The following is a 10,686-nucleotide window of genomic DNA, read 5'->3' as shown; positions in this document are numbered from 1 at the left end:
TACATTACAACTGCTCCGCCAATCGGAGATTTTTACTTTACATTACAACAAGCCCGCTCAATCGAGATTTTTACTTTATATTGCGGTTGCTCCGCCAATCGGAGATTTTACTTTACATTACGTTGCTCCGCCAATCGGGAGATTTTTACTTTGCATTACGGTTATCCGCCAGTAGGAAGCTTTTACATTACGCCTCGCTCCGCCGCCCGAAGCCCCTACATTACAGTTGCTCCGCCAGCCGGAAGCTTTTACATTATAGCTGCTCTGCCAGTCGGAAGCCCCTACATTACAGTTGTTCCGCCAGCCGGAAGATTTACATTTCAGTCGCTCCGCAAATCGGTGCTTTCAATTCTAGTTTGTCTACAATCCCTTCCTTTATTTCCCTTTGAACTGCACAGGTATCTTTACATTTTTTGCAGAATGAACACAATACAACGTGGAACTATCTCCCGCATACGGGATCGAGGCGCCTGGGCCTTGACGAGGACATCAAACTCACAAGCTTGAGTTAATGAATCCGCTCTCCGCTTTAGCTCGCCAACCGCTTTCTTTCAATTTTTTTAAGAAGTCACTTCTTTCGAGGATCTACATTCTAGAGACTCGTAAATTCTTCCGCATCCCTAAGGTCGTCATAATACAACACCGGGACACCGAGGGTCGTCCTCTACGACGTGCCGATAGGGTCCTATGATGGCACATAGATGCATTCGTGTGTAGTCTCGCTTATGGGTGTGTTGCGGCCGCCACATTTATAATTAAGAAGTCATAGCAAAAGTACATCCCATCATCAGAAAGACCTTTCCATCAGCAATCTTTCCCAAAATTTGACCACATCTTCCTAACAACATCTAGTGTCACCATAATTCGACACTGGGACAAAATTTCGAGATATATCCTTCAAAATTTTCTATCTTCTCGTTTTCTTTGAAACATGTCTGAATTAATTATCGTTCTCTTCAACCTGTAGGGAACTCAGAGTCAAGCCGGTCATATCCCATGCCAGCTATTTTCGCTCATGTTGAAACTACTACCCTTTCCATCTCTGAAACCTCGTGTTACCATAACTACAACACTAAGACAAATTTTTGAGGATCACCCAAAAATTTTCAACAACTCAACCTTCCAAATCCCCAACAAAAGTATCATTCCCCTATCTATAACAAAAAAGCCAGTGTCTTCATAATTCAGACACTGGGGCAAATTTTGGGGACCTCTCAAAATTTTACCATCTCCTTATTCGAACTACATCGACCTGATTCTCTTATGACCTAGACTACTCAGGAACCAGAGTTCGGTTGAATTCATAAACCCACCTCTCCTTCCCAAAAAGAATTACTCTTTTCCAGTGGTACTTTTTTCAAACCCGATCTGATTTACTCGTCTGGACAAAATTGAGTTTATGTCAAAGTCTTCGCCTAAAGACTCTTTCATCATCCCTGGTCAAAGAGGGACAAGCTGTTGACACCCAATTTTGGCCCTCCTTTTTATTTAATTAATTTCACTATGCTTTTCAGTCGTGAAAATTCCCCGAAAATGAGTTTGGAGTATTTTCGCCAATTATTACACTATTTTTCGAGATATATTTCGCTAAAGTTAAGAACATTCTTATTGTCTCTTCAAAATGACCAAACATCACATTTTATAATTAAAAAGGACCAAACATATTTTTATATAATTAAAATCATTCAGAAAATAATAATAATAATAATAATAATAATAATAATAATAATAATAATAATGTTGATATTCGTATATCAATATTGGCACTGGCATTTTTCCTTTAATCTTACCTATTACTGTATTAATCATCTTTTACTCTATTTTTAAACTAAATGCATATATTAAATTACTTGTGTCATAATTTATATAGGTATGCATTTTGTGGGGAATTAATTAAGACAAAGAAGCATATTTTAATTAATTAATTGAAATAGAAGGGATTAGAAATTAAGACAACTATCCACAATATTGGGTCAATTTCCTTTTACCCATAACCCAAATCAGTGGCCCAACCATCCCAGCCCAACACTCAACCGCCCCAGCCCAACTCCCCACTGACCCGACCCGGCCCAAGATCCCTAAAAATCAGCCTAACCAAACAAATCCCTAACTCTTTTTTTTCCATCTCAACCGAACCACTCCCCTTCAACTAACAGCTAACCAAACGACGCCTCCACCCACCCCACCCATCATCACGTCGCATCGCCGCCACCCCCTGTACCCATCAGACCACCGGGAAGCTTCTGCGCCGACACCACCCATCACCTTTTCCCTTCTGAAGACATTTCCAAAAAACTGTAAAAGGAAAAGATTCTTAAATTCGTCGGTCCGGGAGACAATCGAAGCTTCGATCCAATGAACAATGGCAGGAACCACCATACTCCAGGCCCAATGGCTCTGTCCTCTTCCATTCAGTCTGAAAAGGTGAGATTTCTCACCCCTTTCACCATCCCATCTCAGAAAACCGTCACCTTTTTCCCCTCTCTCTTGTTAAAGATTTGAATTCGGAATCTTTTTATTATTATTTTCTTGAAGAAGCTGTTGAAAACCCCCTCAGCTTGCCTATAAATATCAACCCCTCTATGGGCTGTTGAGGACAGGTCAAGAACAATTAAGAAAATCCGATCTCTCATAAGTTGTCTTGATAGTTGAAAAGCCCCTTTCTTTTCTTTTTTCATAATCCTTCACAGCTAATAAAATTCGTAGTTTCTCAGAAAAATCCTCTTTTAACTTTAAGTTTCTTTTTTGGCTGTCGAAATCTCTTTTCAAGTTCTCTGCTAAAACGACAAACTTTTCGAGCGGGATTCGGGGACTCCACGATGACAAATAGCCTCAGTTCGCTGTCCCGAAGAAGGTAGACTCCTTTCCTATTATTTTAAGTTCCAACATTCTATGTGTTTGTGTGTGTACAGAATACTGTGTGTTTATGTGTGTATCAGTCTAGTCCTATCTAGTTGAGGTTTTGAGACTAGTATGATAATCAAACTATATATGATTTACTTAGCTCTCGGTATGGATATCTGTGCAGTCTTGCTTATGTTTAGTTTATGAAATCTATTTATGCTTAGTGTAGTTAATGGTTTGATGTGTGATTCGCCTGTAGGATAGCTAACTCTAATAGTGTTAGGAGTAACTCTGTGTTGATCTTAATTCCTTGATAAATGATTTAGCTTGAATATGATTCTTAACTCAACTTTGAATCTGGTTCATGTGAAAAGATGAAAGGGTATGCAAATGGGTTCCCTGAACATGTAGTCAAGATTTTCTGGGTGATCAACCTTGTCCATCTTATTGTTAAAATGCACTCAAGCAGTTTGATAATGAGTTTAAACTGGTATTTCATGTCTCTGGTTTAAGATAAGACACTGTCAGTTCCCCTCGCATGACCTTATAATTTAAATTCTGGGACAAGTTGTTTGAATCTATGAAAACTAGAATGCTATGTTCTCAAACTCATTGTTCTCCTCACTGCTAGGATGTCATAAGTTGAGTTATAATATGTTAAACTTGTTGTGATAGTCTCATTGATTGGCTATGGAAAGTGTCTTCAATGCTTAAAAGATGATTTGTATAATACTACTATTATTCCTTAGTATGAACTCATATGCTCTACGTGAAGTATGGATATCTAGTAGGAACCCTATTAAGCTTCCTTATCATCCTGCTATATGTGTAATGACATGCCTTGACTCCTCTTGAAAAGCATGGCTTTAATACCTCTTAGGGCTTGCTGAGTTTTGACTCCTATTTTTAAAAGTGTATTTCATGGTTTAGTGCACCTCACATTTACTGATGGAAGAAATGGTACACATAAATCTGAGTCTGCACCACCGATCCTTTCGTTTGATTTCCCAACACAGTCTCTTTTGATATCAAGGCAAGGGAATGCGTTCTAGAGTATGTTTGATAAATGTGGTACTGTAGCTGATTATGTTTTGATCTGAATGAGTTAAATACTGTTCCAGTTCCCTTTCCAGTTCCTATGTATAAACATGGCATTCAACTCTAGTTAAAATGAGTATTAATTTGCTCCAGTTCTAAAGGGAAATTTCCCTAGAATCTGGTTCCTATCAATTTAATAACCTCAGATAAGATTAGGATCTGGCCATGAAATGCCCATGCAATGTGATGTTGTGATTCTTCTGTATATGTTGAGCACTTAGCAAGAAAAAATGAATTTAGTTTGGCCACACGCTTAATCAACTTAAGTGTACAATAAGTTCTCTTGCTAAGAATCTTCAGTCCTTTCGCCAACTGAGATTCTGATTCTGCCATTCTTCTTTCAAGTTGATTCAGTGTCTGATTCATATTATGCTTTCTTCATATCCAAATTTCTTGTAAAGACTTGTTTGTAATGAACTGAACATGGAATAATTTACTCCCTCAGTTTCTTCTATCTGATAAACTAGGCTAGAAGTTTCCAAAAGATGGTTTTCATGTTGGAAAGGTTGTTTAGTAGTGATCAGCCTTGTGTTTACCATTAGTATGTGACACTGTTCCATTTGGTATTTAGTGTAGTCTTCACTCTATTTGTAGGTGCTCTGTTGTGGTTTCTGAATTTCTCAGCTCATGTGTGTGCTACTTCCTATGCCTTACAATTTCTAGTTCCTATTAAGTATGAATGAATGAGTATGACCCATTTCTGTTCTTTAATATAGAGATTGTTTGGTCAAGAGTAAAAGAAATGAATATGAATCCCAGTCTAACTAAGAAAAATCGGGAAATGATTTGGATTTGAGCCTTATGTGACCATATCTCCCTCAACTTTCAGGTTCATATTAAGTCATGCTCTGAGTTTCTGTCTATTCCCCCCCCCCCCCCCCCAAAGTTGGTTTAACTTGTGTAAGGTCTTGCTAAAGTAAAAGGGATAGGGGGATAACTCATTTTATGTCAACATCTTTTCAAGTTTTGAAACTCTGGTGACCTGCCTGGGCTCCTCCTCCTTTCAAAATGATTAAAGTATTACTTAAAACAAGTCTCTGAAGATCCTCACCATTTTTAGTTTAGCATGTCCCTGCTTTCTCTCTGAAAACCAAGAATGAGTCTCAAGGCCTTTAATACTGATGGAATTAATTTACTGAGAATCCTGCTTGATAGCTGTACAGTTTGTCATTTTAGAAGCATGTTGGAAGAGATTGGAATCTGTTGTAGTGTTGGCTGTATCTTCAGTCCATTATGTGTTTTCCCAACTTCTGTTTGAACCTGAAGAATTCAATTCATTGTTTAACTGTTTTTTGCATATTCAACAAGTTGGTGTATAAACTTCTTGAAAGTAGTCTCAGATTGAGTTGTTGGCTAGTAGTAGTTGATTCTGGTTTTGTCTAGTCAAGGTGCCTGTGACTGATTATTTGTTCTAGTAGTCATCAGACTGTAATTTGTTGTTTTTCAGCTTTCTCTTGACTGATCCCTGGATGTTTTAGTATTCTCCCTTTATGACTACTGCCGTCATCTAAAATGCTTTTTTTTAAGAAGAGATGGAGTTATACACTCCCACTTTGCTGTGTTCCCTTGAGTTTGAAGAAGTAGGAATAAGATAGATTTGATATTAAGTTACACCTAGTTGTCTCAAGTTTAAATAGTTGGTGACATAGTTGCTCCTAATATGAGTTTCCAAATCTGTTTTTGAATCCTAAACCCTGTCTTATATATCTGGCTAGAGTCATTTATGTTGATTGGACTACCCAGGCATCAGTTGATCTTATGGCCCTATGAACTGATGAAATTTTCCTTTAAACTCAGTTTGAGACTTGAGGGCACAAACATCATCCTGTTTTTTTTTAAAATAGTTGTTTTCTTTTAGGAATCGCCTATCAAATGTTCTAAGTGGTGTTCTCATTTGTTGATAATTACATCAGAGGATTAGCTAATTGATTTTAAAAGGCCAAAAGAAGTCTTATAATAATCACATCGCCTTTTCTATTGGGGTGTCTTTGTTTGCTTTGCAAACCAGTGAAGACTTCATTTTTTTTCTCCTTTGAATTTCAGTTCCATAACCTCCCTCCCCTGTTAGCTCTTTCCTTAGTTGTGTTCCATGTAATTTTAGGTTCCATCTTGTGACTAGGCTTAAGTTCACAGTTTAGCTAATGGCTGAATTTGATTTTGTTCAATATAGCTGTTGTGTGTTCATTAGTTTAATTTCTTCCTATTGTGGACAGTTTGAGTCTGCTCAATGTGGAATTAAAGTAAGAACTCTAGATCTGTCCTTGATTGGATCTGTTAATTATGAATATGATTTGGAAATGTGGTCATTAGTGTATCTGTTGCTATTTGTTGGCTCTTCTTTGAGTGGTCTGTATGAAAGAACTCTTTTACATAACAAGTTTAATCAGATTGTCCAAGATTAGTTTTAGGAGGTGTCCGTAACTAAATGAATGCTAAAAGGCTACCCTGAACACATTTGAGTGCTTGACAATTTCAACAATAGATCTTTGCCTGATTAAGTGTTAATGTTATATCCCATATTTTGTACATTGGGATGATCCGAGCTAACCATGAAAAGTTAAGGACAAGACTATTCCGGGATACGAGGTTGAGATTTTTGACCTTCGATTTTATTTTAAGGCATAAGTTTCTTATGATTTTATTGGTATGGAATATTAAGGAAAATTTGGGGTTAAAAGTGAATTATGGAAAGTTAATTAATTTTCATGAAAATATGGGTCTTGGCCGTGTGGCACTTGGGTGGTTCCCACCCATGGCTTGGCAAATTTTAATTCATCCAAGCCATGAGTGGGCCATGGTACACATGGATGAACCTTATATGTATAATAGATGACCAAGCAAGTCATTTAGTCATCTTTTACAAGTCTAGAACCTTGGAGAAAACATGGAGAAAAACAAGAGGGGTATTCGGCTGGAGCTGGCCGAATATGGCCATGGAAAATTGATCACAAAAATTATTTTCTTCTAGCTTTTCAACTCATTGGAAGGTCCTTATTAACATGGAGTAGTTGTTGGAGCAAGCAAACCATTCATTCTTGCAAGACACAACCCTAGCCAAGTGAAGAACAAAGTGGAAAAGGTAAGGTTCAATCTCCTTTTACATGTGTTATGGATGATTTGTGTATGTTGTAGAGTGTAGAAATGGATGAAAATCACGAAATTTTGTATGTTGAAGTTGGACCGTGTAGGTGTTGGGTGTGTTGGAGTAATGAACTAATTTTATTTAGTGTTTTAGTTGATGATTGTTGTGGATTATATGATGAAAATGAAGGTTTAATGATTTAAATTGAAGTTGTAATCATTTGTGGCTTGTTGTAGAAGTTAATGTGATTTTAGCATAGTTTCTTGAATTTATGAGAACGATGTTGTTAATGTGTGGAATGTTGGTGTAGTTTATGAATTTGGAAGAAAGAAATGTGTTGTTATTGTTCTTAATGAATTTGGAAGGTTTCGGGTGATGTTGTAAGTTGGTTAGGCCGTTTGGAATGTTGTGTGGATTGTTTGAAATGTTCTTGAGTTTTGTTTGAATGGTTTCGGATTGGTATTTAAATGTATGAGCATTGGCGTTGGCTTAATTGTATGTGGTGATTTGAATGTAAATGAAATGCCGTCGAATTATATAGAAAAGAGTTACTAATGTTAGAATGAGTTTTGAATTACTTATTGATGTTGTTAGTAGGGTTGTTGGTATTGTTGTTGGAGGTTTGGCCGAGTTGAATTCTCGGGGTTGTTGAATTTACAGGGGAAATGCTGCCCAAATTTCTGTAAATGAAGTGCTAGCTTAGAATTGAATTTTTAAGTACGCTAATGACGTTGTTGTAGATTTTGCGAAGACGAGATTTAAATTCGGATTAGCGTAAGAAGCGGACGAGGTATGTAAAGCCTAACCTTTCTTTGTTTTGGCATGTCTTAGTTGTAAGTAGGCTATGCTACGAGCCTCGGGGTAACTCCATTCTTGTGATCCGAGCATGTCTACGATTCTTATTCACTTCTTAATGTTAACATTCGTAATGTAATAGAATAATGGCCCTTATGTCTTCGGTATGATTGGATTTCAAATGTTGCATAAAAAGTTTTGTTCCTAAAGGGTTCTAGGTCGAAAAAGGGCCGTAACTTTCGTATACAGAACCGGATCGCCTCGATATGCTCGTAGAAGGCTCTGTAGCGTATAATGACTATACCTTCCATAGGCGGGCATGGATTGGGTTGACGCTCGTCCGTGGGTCCCGTGACTTTTCTTTGTATAGATCCAACGACTTTTGAAAGAACTTAGCATGACTATCGCCTTACCCCCTCGAGCGTTGGTTACTTACTTACCTATCGAGTCTGTAATGACGATTATGTTCTTGACTTGTGCTATTTTATGGTTTTGATACATATCTACGATTTCTAAAGTTCTATTTGATATGTTCCCAAGTGACATTCGGGGGAAACTTGATTTGACTATTCTCTTGGTTTTAAATGATAGTTTGTTTTGACTATTCTATGGAGTTTTTGAAAATGTTTTAACTGCATATAGTTCCTCACGACTCTGCTCGTGCATATGGTTGTTACATCTTTCGTCGAGTCCCGGGCCGGTTATGTCGTCGTGCGCACTATATTATATTTCGGTGTTATGCAGTGTTACGGTTCACCGAGCTCCTCGCTAGAGGGCCGGGTTCCGTTTATATTTGGTTTATCCGTGTTATGGCGTTATGCTGTGTTATGATGTGTGACGGGGATACGGAGATATGAAATCTTTTGGTGTTATGCTGTGTTATGGCGCCAATGATGGGAGGGCGACCATATTCCTTGAGCCCCATGCATGATTTGTGACTTAATCAGTAAGCACCTTGGTATTCTGATATTGCACTTATTTCTGTACTTTTGCTTCGATTATGATCCTTTTTACTGTATTTCATGCTTTGCATACTCAGTATATATTTCGTATTGACCCCCTTTCTTCGGGGGCTGCGTTTCATGCCCGCAGGTACAGATGCCTACTTCGGGGATCCGTCAGCTTAGGAGGTCTATTCTGCTACTTTGGAGCGCTCCCTTGTCCTGGAGCCTATGTTTTGGCACTGACTATTCCGATGCATATGTATATGTCTGTTCATGGGTACGGCGGGGCCCTGTCCCGTCATATGATTCTGTTATTACTCTTAGAGGTCTGTAGACATATGTGTGGGTTGTGGGTAGTCACTGTTCAGTTATGTCTGTGTGATTTGTGATTCGGACGTCCCCCTGTATTATGATAGCCTTACCGGCTTATGTGCGATATCGTCTGCTGAAAGTTGTAATTGTGATCTGTATATATTTTTGTGACAGGTTTGGGGCGACGTTTCACTTTTCTGTATGTATACGATCTGGTTATGCCAGCTATGATCTGATGTCTGACTTTTGTATATGTATAATCGGTTTGTACGCTGATTATGGTTAACAGGTGCGTATGGGTGCCCAGCTCGGGCACTAGTCACGGCCTACAAGGTTGGGTCATGACAGTTAAGTAGAATGTTGTATTGATGTTTGGTCTTCTTCAGAATCATCTTCCCATTTCTAGTCAATGAAGCATGCTTTTGGTGATACCAACCTGCTCTTCTTTAGCTTTAACACTGGAAGAGAGAAGAATAATTTGTACTTCTCCTTGCCTTATTTCGGTTAGTCTTTGTTATGTGTAACTGATTTCATATGGTGTAACTTTAAGTATATTTATGCTCAGCTATTGGGTTTAGTTTCAAGTTAAGCTTTGAAAGGATGAATAGGCTGTTGAAGTTCGGACTTGTTAGTTTGCTAGCCTAGTGGCATTAAGGCCAGCAATACTTGATCACATTCATTAAGTCTACCCTCTTGGTATTAAACCTCAATTGACTGTAGATGCCAGTATTAGATCATAACTTGTTTAGCTAAGTATTTATCCACATGAACGTAGAAAGTGTAGGATCTTAGTAATACATCCTGAAGTTTGAGTTAATACTGCATTTTGTTCATGCTTAGCAAATAGGTAATACCACCTCTATATTGGTTTGATTGATAACTGGGGATACTTAAAGTGTTGTCTGTTTATGCTTTTTGTCTTCCCCTAAGTTAAAAACTACTTAAACTAATTAACTAATGTGCTTATTTTGTTTTGGTTAAGAATGTTTCCCATTTAGGATGATGAATTGTTGCTGTTATGACTGGTTTAAGTTGCGGGAGGTGTTTTTACATTTGTAATTGTTGCAAAACTTTAACTGTTGTTTTCAACTCGATGGCAAGACCAAAAGGGTTCCTTTTTTGTGTTCCTTTCATCTATCCAATTCACATATGCTCGAGATACCAATCTAGTATGGTGAATTCTTACTGTTAGGATTAGTTTAAGGCACACTTCTCGTAGTTAAATACCCCCTAATTTATCCGAAAATACAGACCAACAACCGGTATTCAAATGAAGTAGGTTTGAATAGAGTTATAAAATTCACACATGTGTCTCGTATTCATCTTTGATCATGTATGCTCTAGAGATAATTCTGGATGTTATGATTGGTTATGATGCAATAGTAGTTGTGATTCCTTCCAGATTATATGATGTTCAGTTAAGTTTTTGTTGTTATTAATCATCGAGATTTGTACCTAATCCTTTTCTTTCTCTTTTTTTTTCATGAGCGACTTTGGGAGCATTTGGAGTTATGGCAACTCTGGGTTCTGCCCACATTAGGGAAACAGTAGCTGCATTCGCGTGCTCGTGTCTAACAGCCTTCGTTCTTGTCAAGCGTCCCCGTCCCTCTT

The sequence above is a fragment of the Lycium ferocissimum genome, chromosome 4 (genome assembly GCF_029784015.1).
Source record: "Lycium ferocissimum isolate CSIRO_LF1 chromosome 4, AGI_CSIRO_Lferr_CH_V1, whole genome shotgun sequence".
Classification (NCBI taxonomy): Eukaryota; Viridiplantae; Streptophyta; class Magnoliopsida; order Solanales; family Solanaceae; genus Lycium; species Lycium ferocissimum.
Note: the sequence above shows the minus strand (reverse complement) of the source record.